Source organism: Mus caroli, unplaced genomic scaffold (assembly GCF_978045245.1).
Source record: "Mus caroli unplaced genomic scaffold, Mus_caroli_1 scaffold_3, whole genome shotgun sequence".
In the NCBI taxonomy this organism is placed as follows: domain Eukaryota; kingdom Metazoa; phylum Chordata; class Mammalia; order Rodentia; family Muridae; genus Mus; species Mus caroli.
The window spans coordinates 89,747,103-89,763,795 of NW_028227258.1; positions in this window are offsets into that span (position 1 = coordinate 89,747,103).

Consider the following 16,693-nt stretch of genomic DNA (forward strand, 5'->3'; position numbering starts at 1 on the left):
GTCTGGGACCATACAGCAAAATCTTGGTAGTGTATGCAATGGTGTCAGTGTTTGGAAGCTGATTATTTGGTGGATCCCTGGATATGGCAGTCTCTAGGTGGTCCATTCTTTCGTCACAGGTCCAAACTTTGTCTCTATAACTCCTTCCATGGGTGTTTTGTTTCCAATTCTGAGAAGGGGCACAGTGTCCACACTTTGGTCTTCATTCTTCTTGAGTTTCATGCATTTAGCAAATTGTATCTTATATCTTGGGTATCCTAAGTTTTGGGCTAATATCCACTTATCAGTGAGTATATATTGTGTGAGTTTCTTTGTGATTGTGTTACCTCACTAAGGATGATGCCCTACAAGTCCATCCACTGTGCTAGGAATTTCATAAATTCATTCTTTTTAATAGCTGAGTAGTACTCCATTGTGTAAATGTACCACATTTTCTATATCCATTCCTCTGTTGAGGGGCATCTGGGTTATTTCCACCTTCTGGCTATTACAATAAGGCTGCTATGAACATAGTGCAGCATGTGTCCTTCTTACAGGTTGGGACATCTTCTGGATATATGCCCAGTCAAGGTATTGTGGGACCCTCCAGTAGTACTATGTCCAATTGCTTGAGGAACCACCAGAATAATTTCCAGAGTGGTTATACAAGCTTGCAATCCCACCAACAATGGAGGAGTGTTCCTCTTTCTCCACATCCTCTCCAGCATCTTCTGTCTCCTGAATTTTTGATCTTAGCCATTCTGACTGGTGTGAGGTGGAATCTCAGGGTTGTTTTGATTTGCATTTCCCTGATGATTAAGGATGTTGAACATTTTTTCAGGTGCTTCTCTGCCATTCGGTATTCCTCAGGTGAGAATTCTTTGTTCAGTTCTGAGCCCTAATGTTTAATGGGGTTATTTGACTTTCTGGAGTCCACCTTCTTGAGTTCTTTATATATATTGGATATTAGTCCCCTATCTGATTTAGGATAGGTAAAGATCCTTTACCAATCTGTTGGTGGTCTTTTTATCTCATTGACAGTCTCTTTTGCCTTGCAGAATATTTGCAGTTTCATGAGGTCCCATTTGTCAATTCTTGATCTTACTGTGCAAGCCATTGCTGTTGTATTCAGGAATTTTTTCCCCTGTGCCCATATCTTCAAGGCTTTTCCCCACTTTCTCCTCTATAAGTTTCAGTGTCTCTGGTTTTCTGTGAAGTTCCTTGATCCACTTAGATTTGACCTTAGTACAAGGAGATAGGAATGGATCAATTAGCATACTTCTACATGATACCAACCAGTTGTGCCAGCACCATTTGTTGAAAATGCTATCTTTCTTCCACTGGATGCTTTCAGCTCCCTTGTCAAAGATCAAGTGACCAAAGGTGTGTGGGTTCATTTCTGGGTCTTCAATTCTATTCCATTGGTCTACTTGTCTGTCACTATACCAGTACCATGCAATTTTTATCACAATTGCTCTGTAGTAAAGCTTTAGGTCAGGCATGGTGATTCCACCAGAGTTTCTTTTATCCTTGAGAAGAGTTTTTGCTAACCTAGGTATTTTGTTATTCCAGATGAATTTGCAGATTGCTCTTTCTAATTCATTGAAGAATTGAGTTGGAATTTTGATGGGGATTGCATTGAACCTGTAGATCGCTTTTGGCAAAATAGCCATTTTTACAATGTTGATCCTGCCAATCCATGAGCATGGGAGATCTTTCCATCTTCTGAGATCTTCTTTAATTTCTTTCTTCAGAGACTTGAAGTTTTTATCATACAGATCTTTCACTTCCTTAGTTAGAGTCACGCCAAGATATTTTATATTATTTGTGACTATTGAGAAGGGTGTTGTTTCCCAAATTTTCTTCTCAGCCTGTATATTCTTTTTTTAGAGAAAGGACATTGAATTGTTTGAGTTTACTTTATATCTAGCTACTTCACCGAAGCTGTTTATCAGGTTTAGAAGGTCTCTGGTATAGTTTTTAGTGTCACTTATATATACTATCATATCATCTGCAAAAAGTGATATTTTGACTTCATCTTTTCCAGTTTGTATCCCCTTGATCTCCTTTTGTTGTTGAATTGTTCTTGCTAGGACTTCAAGTACAATGTTGAATGGGTATGGAGAGAGTAGACAGCCTTGTCTCGTCCCTGATTTTAGTGGGATTGCTTCCAGCTTCTCACCATTTACTTTGATGTTTGCTACTGGTTTGCTGTAGATTGCTTTTATCATGTTTAGGTATGGGCCTTGAATTCCTGATCTTTCCAAGACTTTTATCAAGAATGGGTGTTGGATCTTGTTGAATGCTTTTTCCGCATCTAATGAGATGATCATGCGGTTTTTTTCTTTGAGTTTGTTTATATAATGGATTACTTTGATGGATTTCTGTATATTAAACCATCCCTGCATTCCTGGAATGAAACCTACTTGGTCAGGATGGATGATTGCTTTAATGTGTTCTTGGATTTAGTTAGCGAGAATTATATTGAGGATTTTTGCATTTATATTCATAAGGGAATTGGTCTGAAGTTCTCTATCTTTGTTGGATCTTTCTGTGTTTTATGTATCAGAGGAATTGTGGTTTCATAGAATGAGTTGGGTAGAGTTCCTTCTACTTCTATTTTGGGGAATAGTTTGTGCAGAACAGGAATTAGATCTTCTTTGGAGGTCTGGTAGAACTCTGCACTAAACCCATCTGCTCCTGGCCTTTTTTTGGCTGGGAGACTATTAATGAATGCTTCTATTTCTTTAGGGGATATGGGTCTGTTTAGATTGTTAACTTGATCCTGATTTAACTTTGGTACCTGGTATCTGTCTAGAAATTTGTCCATATCGTCCAGGTTTTCAAGTTTTGTTGAGTATTGCCTTTTGTAGAAGGATCTGGTGGTGTTTTGGATTTCTTCAGTATCTGTTGTTATGTCTCCCTTTTCATTTCTGATTTTGTTAATTAGGATATTGTCCCTGTGCCCTCTAGTGCATCTGGCTAAGGGTTTATCTATCTTGTTGATTTTCTCAAATAACCAACTCATCATTTGGTTAATTCTTTGAATAGTTGTTTTTCTGTTTCTACTTGGTTGATTTCACCCCTGAGTTTGATTATTTCCTGCTGTCTACTCCTCTTGGGTGAATTTGCTTCCTTTTTTCTAGGGATTTTAGATGTGTTGTCAGGCTGCTAGTGTGTGCTCTCTCCAGTTTCTTTTTGGAGGCACTCAGAGCTATGAGTTTCCCTCTTAGAAATGCTTTCATTGTTTCCTATAAGTTTGGGTATGTTGTGGCTTCATTCTCATTAAACTGTAAAAAGTCTTTAATTTCTTGCTTTATTACTTCCTTGACCAAGGTATCATTGAGAAGAGTGTTACTCAGTTTCCACGTGAATGTTGACTTTCCATTAATTATGTTGTTATTGAAGATCAGCCTTAGTCCATGGTGGTCTGATAGGATGCATGGGACAATTTCAATATTTTTATATCTCTCGAGGCCTGTTTTGTGACCAATTATATGGTCAATTTTGGAGAAGGTCCAGTGAGGTTCTGAGAAGAAGGTATATCCTTTTGTTTTAGGATAACATGTTCTGTAGATATCTGTTAAGTCCATTTGTTTCATAACTTCTGTTAGTTTCACTGTGTCCCTGTTTAGTTTCTATTTTCACGAACTGTCCATTGATGAAAGTGGTATGTTGAAATCTCTCACTATTATTGTGTGGTTCAATGTGTGCTTTGAGCTTTACTAAAGTGTCTTTAATGAATGTGGCTGCCCTTGTATTTGGAGCATAGATATTTAGAATTGAGAGTTCCTCTTGGAGGATTTTACCTTTGATGAGTATGAAGTGTCCCTCCTTGTCTTTTTTGATAACTTTGGGTTGGAAGTCGATTTTATTTGATATTATAATCACTACTCCAGCTTGTTTCTTCAGGCCGTTTGCTTGGAAAATTGTTTTCCAGACTTTCACTCTGTGGTAGTGTTGGTCTTTTTCCCTGAGATGGGTTTCCTGTAAGCAGCAGAATCTTCGGTCCTGTTTGTGTAGCCAGTCTCTTAGTCTATGTCTTTTTATTGGGGAATTGAGTCCATTGATATTAAGAGATATGAAGGAAAAGTAATTGTTGCTTCCTTTTATTTTTGTTGTTAGAGTTGGCATTCTGTTCTTGTGGCTGTCTTATTTTTGGTTTGTTGAGGGATTACTTCTTTGCTTTTTCTAGGGCGTGATTTCTGTCCTTGTATTGTTTTTTTTTTTTTTTTTTTTGTTATTATCCTATGAAGGGCTGGATTCGTGGAAACATGATGTGTGAATTTGGTTTTGTCATGGAATATTTTGGTTTCTCCATCTATGGTAATTGAGAGTTTGGCCGGGTATAGTAACCTGGGCTGGCATTTGTGTTCTCTTAGTGTCTGTATAACATCTGTGCTGGATCTTCTGGCTTTCATAGTTTGTGGTGAAAAGTCTGGTGTAATTCTGATAGACCTGCCTTTATATGTTACTTGACCCTTTTCCCTTACTGCTTTTACTATTATATTTTATTTAGTGCATTTGTTGTTCTGATTATTATGTGTAGGGAGGAATTTCTTTTCTGGTCCAGTTTATTTGGAGTTCTGTAGGCTTCTTGTATGTTCATGGGCATCTCTTTAGGTTTGGGAAATTTTCTTCTATAATTTTGTTGAAGATATTTGCTGACCCTTTAAGTTGAAAATCTTCATTCTCATCTACTCCTATTATCCATAGGTTTGGTCTTCTCATTGTGTACTAGATTTCCTGGATGTTTTTAGTTAGGATCTTTTTGCATTTTGCATTTTCTTTGATTGTTGTGCCCATGTTCTCTATGGAATCTTCTGCACCTAAGATTCTCTCTTCCATCTCTTTTATTCTGTTGCTGAAGCTCGCATCTATGGTTCCAGATTTCTTTCCTAGGGTTTCTATCTCCAGAGTTGCATCACTTTGAGTTTTCTTTATTGTGTACACTTACCTTTTTAGGTCTAGTTTTTTTTTTGTTTTTGTTTTTGTTTGTTTGTTTGTTTGTTTTTTGTTTTTTTTTTTAATTTCCATCACCTGTTTGGATGTTTTTTTCTCTTTTTCTTTAAGTACTTGTAACTCTTTAGCAGTGTTCTCCTGTATTTCTTTAAATGAGTTATTAAAGTCCTACTTGATATCCACTATCATCATGAGATATGCCTTTAAATAAGGGTCTAGCTTTTTGGATGTTTTGTGGTACCCAGGACTGGCTGAGGTTGGAGTGCTGGGTTCTGATGATGGTGAGTGGTCTTGGTTTCTGTTAGTAAGTTTCTTAAGTCTTGTAATCTCTGGAGTCAGTTGTTATAGTTGTCTCTGGTTAGAGCTTGTTCCTTTTGTGATTCTGTTAGCCTCTACCAGCAGACCTGAGAGACTAGCTCCCTCCTGAGTTTCAGTGGTTAGAGCACTCTCTGTAGGTAAGCTCTCCTCTTGCAGAGAAGGTGCATAGATATCTGTTGTTCAGACTTGCCTCTTGGCAGAAGATGAAGGCCCGAAATAGGGTCTGTCCCAGAAGCTATTAGCTTCTGTAGTCCACACTCTCACCTGTGCAGACTAGTCTTGGCAGGATCCGGGAAAGAAGATGGCTCCTGCAGATGCTCCAGTAAAGCCCTCCCGGGCGTGATAGTCACCTCTCCTCTGGCAGGGAAGATGCCCAGATATCTGGAGCCCAAAATGGGGTCTGCCACAGAAGGTCTGTGGCTCCCCCGTGTCCCAGAAGCTGTTAGCTTCTGTAGTCCACACTCTCACCCATGCAGACTAGTCTTGGTGGGATCTAGGAATGAAGATGGCTCCCACAGATCCTCAGGCAAAGCCCTACCGGGCGGGGTGGACATCTCTCCTCTGGCAGGGAAGGTGCCCAGATGTCTGGTCCCCGAAATGGGGTCTGCCACAGAAGATCTGTGGCTCCCACCTGTCCCAGAAGCTGTTAGGTTCTGTAGTCCACACTCTCACCTGTGCAGACTAGTCTTGGTGGGATCAGGGAAACTCAGTATAGTTTTTATACATTTGAAATTAGTATTAAGAAGTATCACAATTCTCATTGCAGTTATACTCATGGTGGCTGAAATAATAAAGTAACCTAAACATTCACTTGTTGAGGACAGGCTTGATTCCTCGGGAGGGCATTGTGCTAAATAAATGAAGACATCAACAATGGTTAAAGAATTATGCATTTATAAAGGACTCTTGACAGTCAGTGCTGTATCAGTCATGAAACAGCTTTTAATTACAGCTTAGACAGTCTCAACCCAATTCTTTCTCCAATTTTATTTTAATCTTTAATGTGCTTTCATTTGTCTGAATGACATGAGAGCTCCAGCCATCTTGTCTACTCTAAAGGTAGCAATAGAAAATAAAGCGCACAGAAGATCATCAGAATCTAGCTGTAGCATTCACCTTCAAAGGGCAATTTTTTCCCTAACATTCTTTTAGTTATGGGGAGAAGAAAAAACAAATATGAAACTTCTGTAGCAAGAGTTGTTATAGAGATGAGATGCAAATGTGCTATTATAGTCTACTGTAAAAAGGCAGAAAATTGCTTCATTTGGATGGTATAAAAGCTTTTGCCAATGAGTCATACTTCATAAGAAAAGAGAAATAAAGTTATGAAACAGACTGACTTGTTTTGTTTGAATCTAAATAGTAACAATAAATTAGAGTATTACAAATATGCAGTATCTAGGACCAGTGACATATCTCTTTGTTTTGTTCTGTGCAATCACTCTTCCTAAATGGCAACTTTCATTTTTGCATGGAAAAATACATTTAAACATTTGGCATTTTTATATATCAGTTTGTATATGTTGAACATATTCCAAAATTAATATTGCAATACGGTATAATATTGCATATATATTACAATTATTTGAATAATCATTCGAGCACGAGTTTTCTTTAAAGAGAAGCAAAAGTTTTTTTGGAGGGAATTAAATGAGTAGGCACCTCTACAATTCCACAATCCAAACTAGGAAACAATTATGCAAGAAAATGACCTAGGTTTGTTTCCTTTATGATGTATACATTTCACATTGCTGAAAGCAAACTTCTTGTATCACAGTTCTGGAGAGGGCCCACAAATGAGCTTTCATCAGTTTCTGTGCAATGCTCACCCACCAGACACAGGACAAGAAACATATTTCTCATTACTGTGCTTTCCCTGTCTTTACTCTTCCACTTCTTGCTGTTCATTATTGCTTCCCTTCTTTTCACATTTTGATTTCAAAAATACAGAAATTTTTTATAACTATTTTTCTGGAGAGCATATGATTTCCTTTTCTTTATCATTATATCCACGATATCTCATCTTCAGGTGTAACTTGTATATATTACACGTTTTTATATTGTTAATCTAGAATGCCATATTAGACTTTAACTTATAATTTTTAGATAATTGAGTCCCTAAGGATATATAAACAAGCAAATTCTGAGTGACTAAGTATGGCAATATCACGTTATCTCTGAGAACCTTGAGTTCTTAAGGAGTCATTCTTCATGATGTGAAGCTTAATCACCTCCCCACCAAATTCCCATTTTCTCACTATCACTCTCAGAGACAATGACCAGGAAAATTGGGGTGAATAAACATCTCCTTAGGTATAAAGACTGAAGGAATACATAGAAAATATTCGTGCCCAAGAAAGTGATGTAGGACAAAAAGGGAGAGAAAGTGACTTCTTTTTTGTGAAAATGATGGGAGGAGTATTTTATTCTCTAGTATAGAAGTATCTCTTTATTTGATTTGTTTGACAGACTGTAGGGTTAATCAGAGTAACATATATTTTTATTTTGGTATAATGGGAAAAGTTGTTTTTGCACAATCTACCTGAGTTTGCATTGAACTTCTCCTTGCTCTGCCTCTACTTCGTGAGTGCTATGAATAGAGAATTACACAATAACCATGAATTTTTGCAGTGCCTTGGCCCAATCCAGGGCTCTGTGTAAATTGAGCAACCACTCTAAAAACCAAACTACATCCCAGCTGGCAGCTACTTTCACTTAACTCTTTTTATTTTTATTTTTTAATGATTTGTATTACTGTTTATGGGAACACTCTCTTTGCATTGTCTCTTCTGAAAGTTATTCAATTGAAATCAAATACCCCCTTTTTGTCCCAGTGATGGCAGATGAAATAAATGTGCATGAATACAAAGCTCTACATTCTCCACTCTATGATTCAATTTCACATCCTACATGCAACATCAAAATCAGGAAATAAAATTTTGTACAGAGCATTTCTCTAGTTACTGATCAAATCTATTCATTTAATAAGCAATTTTTCTTCATAGATTAAATCAACTATGGTCATTTTCAATTCTTTTCTGTATTTGCTAAACCATATGATGTCAGTCATACTAATATTATGCTTTTCAATTGCTTTTTAGTTTGTGTTACAGGCAAATATAATTTGTTCAAAAGGAAAAGTTTAGGCCTAACCAATGACCGTGAAGGACTGATTTAAAATAGTGAGTAGCTGTCACAGAAATTCCTTTGGAAACATTGTGTAACACCTGCGTGCGTGCATGTAAATTATATGCAATGCTGTTTTATTCCATATATTCACACTGCATATTGAATTATAATAGATGAATTTGTGTAGTGATTTAAGTAATTTCACAGAAAACATCAAAGTGCCAACCAGGTAGGAAAAAACAGTATAATTCTGAACATTGCTGTCTTATAAAGATAACTAGTTTTCCTTACAGCTAAATTTGCAAATACTAAAAGATTGAAAGAGTTAAAAACAAAGCAAACTAGGAAAAGGGATAACATTTGAAATGTAAATAAAGAAAATATCTAATAAAAAAACAACAAAGCAAAACAAAACCATTTCTGCAAACAAGTATGACATTCTGTTAACATATACACTTTCAAATATAGTTTGATAAAACATCAGTGATTTATTGAGAAATAATTACATGTTGTTAAATAGAACTCATACACAAAGGTAAAGAAATAGTATGGTTTCTGTGTGTGTGAGTGAGTGTGTGTGTGTGCGTGTGTATGTATGTATGTATGTATGTATGTAAGAGACAGAGGGAGGGAAGAAGGGAGGAAGAGGGGGAGATAGGGATAAATGGTTGAGGACACTGGAAGAAAGAGTTAGAAACTATGTCTATAATAGTAGCAATCCCTGCAGACCCAAGGAAAGCATTGTTTAATATTCTCCAGGATAAGTAGGTAGGTCCCTAAATTCAGTGTTTTTTCTATAATAAAGTTTGATTCAAAGGAGAGCTACAGACAGTGTAAATTTACATTGTTTACCCATATATTCATGAAGTTGATATTTACAATACTGAATTTCTTACAAAAAAAACAAAGAAATTAATATAATATAGCACTATTTGCAATACAACAGATTTTATCAATTGTCCTCCCAATGACTTCAGGAATTATAATCCATTCTATGATATTATTGTTTTTAACCATTGTATTGCTATTTTTCTCTACAATTGATAAAAAGCTACTTATTCAATTCCATATTGTACATTTTTTCATAATCAATGCACATAGAATTCAAATGAACATTACAGATGATAATGTGTTAAAAGTTGTCAGGAAACACTGTGTCTCTGCTGGTATGTCTGTGGAGGTAGATTTAGTTTTGCTTGTGAAATGATATTGCTTCCAGTAATTAAAGCTTATTGCCAATAACTGCATTATTGAGTACAAATTAATTTGAAATATGGGCAAAAATTAATTATTAAGCAAAAATTATGAAATACAAACAGGTGTGATGGTTCATACATTTTGTCCTAGCAGACACTAGGCAGAGGCAGGTGGATCTCTGTGAGTTCAAGGCCAGCCTGCTCTATGTAATGATCTCCAGAAAAGTCAAGGCAATATAATAAAATCTTGTCTCATAATTAAATAAATTAGTAAGTAAATGAATGGCAAGTAAAAGAATATGTGAGAAATGAAGACCATGATATGAATGTGTTAATATATAAGCAAAAGTTACTTTCTATTTGCTTTCTATCTTCTAGTGAAGAGACTGCCAATGCTCAACCTACTATTTTTATATGAATTCATTATCTGTGCTACCCACTGCATCCTCAAGAGCCTTTTTCTGGGAATTTTTGTCTCTTTTCTATCTAAAGTCTCATTTTGAGACATATAGAATGTCTGTACAGTGGTATTGTCATAATTCTGTTGAGTTTTGGGGAATGATGTTCCACTGGTAAAGTGCTATTTTTGCATTAGGTCAATGACACTCATCACCAAGATCACTTGAAAAATTCACTATGATAACTTGTCTAAGACAGATCTTACCAGTGTGTTCCACATCAGAACCTAGTTTGTACAAAATCACTAAATCCAGTACACATTAAAGTTCAAGGAGATGAGATCTAAATTTCATTATGAATATAAAATCCTATGAGAGAGTTTATGACTGTGTTAAATTCATTAACTGTTGTACCAGGACAAACTGATTATAGATAGGCAAATGACCTCTCACTCCTTAAAATTTGACACAAACGTGGCAAGTTCTCAAGGAATCTGCTCTGTGGCAATTATGCAGTTCTTTTAATGGATTTCTCTTTTCTTTGTTCTATTACAATTCTTAGTTGTGTTCTGTTACCTCTCTCAAATTTATAGGTATTATTATGGAATTATTACCATTTACTTTATTCCTAGGGATTAAATAGAAACTATATCATTTTAGAAAATGAACTGTCTTAATATTCAGCACAGTGGACGCTCCCCATTTGATACTTGTTCCTTTATTCACACTACTAAATATCTGGAACTAGAATTCACTACAGGATCAGTATATTTTACCAGCTCCCTCTTAAATAGGAGACCTGCTTTTAATTCCTTGACTTGTTGATGGTACGTGGCATAGCTAGTGTATTATTTTCTATTTTCTGTAGTCTATATCTTTATCCCCTCTCACTTCTAACTTTATTGAAACCATTGCTTTTGTCACTTCACATGCTGATTCAGGCCATCCCTTGGAACTCACCAGCAGCTTTCTTGCTTTTCCTCATGCTATCAGTTCTCATTGTCACTACCAAAGCCACTGCTTCCATCTTTGATAAAGGTTATATAAAGCAATAAAGGCTTACGTTTTAGAAACCTTGTATTTGATCTAAAGTTGCCATACCAAGGGGCAGAACAGAAGGTATCACTCAGCCATACCAAAGAGGGGACTGAGGGGATTAATTAACCATGGTACCCGTGTGGTATGGGAATACTTGATTATTTTTGCAGCAAATATACACACATAGACTGAGTTGCATCTCTCATTGGCTTGCTGGCATGGTTCAGTTAGGGTTAAGTTTAGGCATGTATCACCACACCTAGTCTGTGACTTGACACCTCTTTAAGAGATCCCAAAGTTGAGTAGCATGTTCATGATACTTAAATGGAGTAAACAAATAAATAAATAAGAAAGAAAGAAAGAAAATTAGTATGTAAAAATAAAGCATTAACATAACATCAATACTTTTAACAGAGTTCTGCTCTTACAATGGCTATGTGTGTTTACCTATCTCTCAACTTTACAGACAAATAATGCCATTGGAACTTTTGATGTCTTAAGTTTTCTTAAGATCTCATTTTAACCAATAATATTAATGAAGTTCCTACCACACACATACATTCAAAAGTCACCTATATTTTACCTTGTGTGAAGAACTGTGCTAAAATTCTTTTCTCCAAATTATGCACTAAAACCTCTCTGCTCTTGTATTTTAATAAAAAAATCTTGAGGCATAGAGACATAGATCAGGAATAGAACACTGGAATGCCATAGTGCCTCCTATCACAACTGCAGTAAGAAAAATAAGCATGATTCCAACATAAGAATAGTAGTATATTTATTTCATGAGTTTTTCTCAAACTTTTTTATTTCATTTTTCCTATTATTTTATTTATTTACATTTCAAATGTTGCTCCATTCCTTGTTCCTGCTTCTAGAGTTCTTTATTTCATCTCCCCTCCCATTTGCCTCTGAGAATGGTGCACCTCTAGCCCCCATACCCTCAACCCACCCTTATCTCACACCTTGCGCCTCTCCTACTGAAGCCAGACAAGGTAGTCCTTTGCTACATATGTGTGCTGGTGGAGGTGGAGGGGGCCAGGCATGGACCAGCCCATGTATGCTTTTCGGTTTGTGGCTTAGTCTTTGAGATGTCTGAGGGGCCAGGTTACTTGATACTGTTGGCTTTTTATAGACTTGGAATCCCCTTCAGATCCTTTAATCGTTCCTCTAACTCTGGGATTCGTGATGTCAGCCCAATGACTGGCTGCAAGTATCTGTACTTGTCTCACTCAGCTGCTGGTAGAGCTTTTCAGAGGACAGTCATATTAGGTTTCTGTCTGCAAGCACAACATGGCATCAGTAATATTGTCAAGTCTGGTACCTGCATATTGGATGGATCACAAATTGGGCTCTTCACTGGATGGTCTTTCCCTTGGTCTCTGTTCCACTTTTGTCTCTGCATTTCCTTTAGACAGGAGCAATTCTTAATCCAATTTAAGAATAGTAGTAACTTTATGTCATAATTGGTTTTCTGACATTTCTTAACTTCTGGTAGTATTTCATCTTCAAATTTATCCTAGACTTAAGACATTTTATTTTGTTTTATTTTATTTTATTTTATTTTATTTTATTTTATTTTATTTTATTTTATTTTATTCTATGTGCATAGTTGTGGTGCCTGCAGGCATGTCTATGTGTCTATGTTCCATTCTGATGCCTGGTGTCTGCAGAGGCCAGAAGAGAGCATCAGGTATGCTGGAACTGTAGTTAGAGATTGTTGTAAGGGGTCATGTTGGTGCTAGAGATTAAAATCAGATCCTCTGGAAGAGCAATGAGTGTTCTTATCTGCTGAGCTATCTCTGCAGCTCCTAGGGACTTAGTTATTTGAGAAAATTTAATTATGACTAGGGTATAGGGAACTTTCAGGATAGCAATTGAAAAGTATATAAAGAAAATAATAAATAAAAAAATTTAAAAAAAAACAAAATGTTTTTTATTTATTCTTTAATTTTTTTTCTTTTTTACAGTCAAGACTTTATCCCCTTCCTGTTCCACCCTCCAACTGTTTCCCCAGCCTCCAAGAGGATGTTCTCCCACTCCCAACCTCAACAGACCTTCCCACTCCCTGAGGCCCCAAGTCTCTCAAGGGTTAGGTGCATCTTCTCTGAATAAATCCAGACCCAGCAATCCTCTGCTGTATATGTGTTAGATATTTTAAATTTTTTTTAATTTTTAATATTTTTATTACGTATTTTCTTCAATTACATTTCCAATGCTATCCCAAATGTCCCCCATACCCCCCCCAATTCCCTACCCACCCATTCCCATTCCTTTGGCCCTGGCATTCCCCTGTATTGGGGCATAAAAAGTTTGCAAGTCCAATGGGCCTCTCTTTCCAGTGATGGCTGACTAGGCCATCTTTCCATACATATGCAGCTAGAGACAAGAGCTCCAGGGTACTGGTTAGTTCATCATGTTGTTCCAACTATAGGGTTGCAGATCCCTTTAGCTCCTTGGGTACTTTCTCTAGCTTCTCCATTGGGAACCCTGTGATACATCCAATAGCTGACTGTGAGCATCCACTTCTGTGTTTGCTAGGCCCCGGCATAGTCTCACAAGAGACAGCTATATCTGGGTCCTTTCAGCAAAATCTTGCTAGTGTATGCAATGGTGTCAGCGTTTGGAAGATGATTATGGGATGGATCCCTGGATATGGCAGTCTCTAGATGGTCCATCCTTTCATCACAGCTCCAAACATTGTCTCTGTTACTCCTTCCATGGGTGTTTTGTTCCCAATTCTAAGAAGGAGCATAGTGTCCACACTTTAGTCTTCATTCTTCTTGAGTTTCATGCGTTTAGCAAATTGAATCTTATATCTTGGGTATCCTAAGTTTTGGGTTAATATCCACTTATCAGTGAATACATATTGTGTGAGTTCCTTTGTGATTGTGTTACCTCACTCAAGATGATACCCTCCAGGTCCATCCATTTGCCTAGGAATTTCATAAATTCATTCTTTTTAATAGCTGAGTAGTACTCCATTGTGTAAATGTACCATAATTTCTGTATCCATTACTCTGTTGAGGGTCATCTGGGTTCTATCCAGCTTCTGGCTATTATAAATAAGGCTGCTATGAACATAGTGGGGCATGTGTCCTTTTTACCGGTTGGGACATCTTCTGGATATATGCCCAGGAGAGGTATTGCTGGATCCTCCAGAGTTCTATGTCCAATTTTCTAAGGAACCGCCAGACTGATTTCCAGAGTGGTTGTACAAGTTTGCAATCCCACCAACAATGGAGGAGTGTTCCTCTTTCTCCACATCCTCACCAACATCTGCTGTCACCTGAATTTTTGATCTTAGCCATTCTTACTGGTGTGAGGTGGAATCTCAGGGTTGTTTTGATTTGCATTTCCCTGATGATTAAGGATGTTGAACATTTTTTCAGGTGCTTCTCTGCCATTCGGTATTCCTCAGGTGAGAATTCTTTGTTCAGTTCCAAGCCCCATTTTTTATGGGGATATTTGATTTTCTGGAGTCCACCTTCCTGAGTTCTTTATATATATTGGATATTAGACCCTTATCTGATTTAGGATAGGTAAAGATCCTTTCCCAATCTGTTGGTGGTTTTTTTGTCTTATTGATGGTGTCTTTTGCCTTGCAGAAGCTTTGCAGTTTCTTGAGGTCCCACTTGTCAATTCTCAATCTTACAGAACAAGCCATTGCTGTTCTATTCAAGAATTTTTCCCCTGTGCCCATATCTTCAAGACTTTTCCACACTTTATCCTCTATAAGTTTCAGTGTCTCTGGTTTTATGTGAAGTTCCTTGATCCACTTAGATTTGACCTTAGTACAAGGAGATAGGAATGTTGATTCGCATTCTTCTACATGATAACAACCAGTTGTGCCAGCACCATTTGTTGAAAATGCTGTCTTTCTTCAACTGGATGTTTTTAGCTCCCTTGTCGAAGATCAAGTGACCATAGGTGTGTGGGTTCATTTCTGGGTCTTCAATTCTATTCCATTGGTCTACATGTCTGTCACTATACCAGTACCATGCAGTTGTTTTGTTGTTGTTGTTTTTTTTTTTTTTTTTTTTTTTATCACAATTGCTCTGTAGTAAATATTTAGGTCAGACATGGTGATTCCACAAGAGGTTCTTTTATCCTTGAGAAGAGTTTTTGCTATCCTAGGTTTTTTGTTATTCCAGATGAATTTGCAGATTGCAATTTCTAATTCGTTGAAGAATTGAGTTGGAAATTTGATGGGGATTGCATTGAATCTGTAAATTGCTTTTGGCAAGTTAGCCATTTTTACAATATTGATCCTGCCAATCCATGAGCATGGGAGATCTTTCCATCTTCTGAGATCTTCTATAATTTCTTTCTTCAGAGACTTGAAGTTTTTATTATACAGATCTTTCACTTCCTTAGTTAGAGTCACGCCAAGATATTTTATATTATTTGTGACTATTGAGAAGGGTATTGTTTCCCTATTTTCTTTCTCAGCCTGTGTATTCTTTGCATAGAGAAAGGCCATTGACTTGTTTGAGTTAATTTTATATCCAGCTACTTCACCGAAGCTGTTCGTCAGGTTTAGGAGTTCTCTGGTGGAATTTTTAGGGTCACTTATATATACTATGATATCATCTGCAAAAAGTGATATTTTGACTTCATCTTTTCCAATTTGTATCCCTTTGATCTCCTTTTGTTGTCGAATTGCTCTGGCTAGGACTTCAAGTACAATGTTGAATAGGTATGGAGAAAGTGGACAGCCTTGTCTAGTCCCTGATTTTAGAGGGATTGCTTCAAGCTTCTCACCATTTACTTTGATGTTTGCTACTGGTTTGCTTTAGATTGCTTTTATCATGTTTAGGTATGGGCCTTGAATTCCTGATCTTTCCAAGACTTTTATCATGAATGGGTGTTGGATCTTGTCAAATGCTTTTTCCGCATCTAACAAGATGATCATGTGGTTTTTGTCTTTGAGTTTGTTTATATACTGGATTACGTTGATGGATTTCCTTAAATTGAACCATCCCTGCATCCCTGAGATAAAACCTACTTGGTCAGGATGGATGATTGTTTTGATGTGTTCTTGGATTCTGTTAGGAAAAACTTTATTGAGGATTTTTGCATCAATATTCATAAGGGATATTGGTCTGAAGTTTTCTATCTTTTTTGGGTAGTTTTGTGGTTTAGGTATCAGAGTAATTGTGGCTTCATAGAATGAGTTAGGTAGAGTATCTTCTGTTTCTATTTTGTGGAATAGTTTGTGAAGAACTGGGATTAGATCTTCTTTGAAGGTCTGATAGAACTCTGCATTAAACCCATCTGGTCCTGGGCTTTTTTTGGTTGGGAAACTATTAATTACTGCTTCTATTTCTTTGCGGGATATAGGGCTATTTAGATCATTAACTTGATCTTGATTCAACTTTGGTACCTGGTTTCTGTCTAGAAAGTTCTCCATTTCATCCAGGTTCTCCAGTTTTGTTGAGTATAGCCTTTTGTAGAAGGATCTGATGGTGTTTTGGATGTCTTCAGGAACTGTTGTTATGTCTCCTTTTTCATTTCTGATTTTGTTAATTAGAATGCTTTCCCTGTGCCCTCTAGTGAGTCTGGCTAAGGGTTCATCTATCTTGTTGATTTTCTCAAAGAACCAGCTCCTTGATTGGTTGATTCTTTGAATAGTTCTTCTTGTTTCCACTTGGTTGATTTCACCCCTGAGTT